This window comes from Triticum aestivum, chromosome 5B (assembly GCF_018294505.1).
Source record: "Triticum aestivum cultivar Chinese Spring chromosome 5B, IWGSC CS RefSeq v2.1, whole genome shotgun sequence".
In the NCBI taxonomy this organism is placed as follows: Eukaryota; Viridiplantae; Streptophyta; class Magnoliopsida; order Poales; family Poaceae; genus Triticum; species Triticum aestivum.
Genome location: NC_057807.1, coordinates 265,958,404 through 265,959,322, shown reverse-complemented (window position 1 = coordinate 265,959,322; position 919 = coordinate 265,958,404).

Here is a 919-nt window from a genome sequence, read left to right as displayed (position 1 = left end):
CCATAGACATGAGTTCTCATTTGATTAACGGGATCACATCATTAGTAGAATGATGTGATTGACATGACCCATTCCGTTAGCTTAGCACTTGATCGTTTAGTATGTTGATATTGCTTTCTTCATGGCTTATACATGTTCCTACAACTATGAGATTATGCAACTCCCATTTACCGGAGGAACACTTTGTGTGCTACCAAATGTCACAATGTAACTGGGTGATTATAAAGGAGCTCTACAGGTGTCTCCAAAGGTACATGTTGAGTTGGCGTATTTCGAGATTAGGTTTTGTCACTCCGATTGTCGGAGAGGTATCTCTGGGCCCTCTCACTAATGCACATCACTATAAGCCTTGCAAGCAATGTAACTAATGAGTTAGTTACGGAATGATGCATTACATAACGAGTAAAGAGACTTGCCGATAACGAGATTGAACTAGGTATTGAGATACTGACGATCGAATCTCTGACAAGTAACATACCGATGACAAAGGGAACAACGTATGTTGTTATGCGATTTGACCGATAAAGATCTTCGTAGAATATGTAGGAGCCAATATGAGCATCCAGGTTCCGCTATTGGTTATTGACCGGAAACTTGTCTCGATCATGTCTACATAGTTCTCGAATCCGTAGGGTCCGCACGCTTAAAGTTTCAATGACAGTTATTTTATGAGTTTATGAGTTTTGATGTACCGAAGGTTGTTCAGAGTCCCGGATGTGATCACGGACATGACGAGGAGTCTCGAAATGGTCAAGACATGAAGATCGATATATTGGATGACTATATTTGGACACCGGAAAGGTCCCGGGTGAGATTGGGACAATATCGGAGCTTCGGGAGGTTATCGGAACCCCCCGGGAGGTATATGGGCCTTATTGGGGCTTAGTGGAAAGTTGGGGAAAGGAGCAAGGGAGGGGGC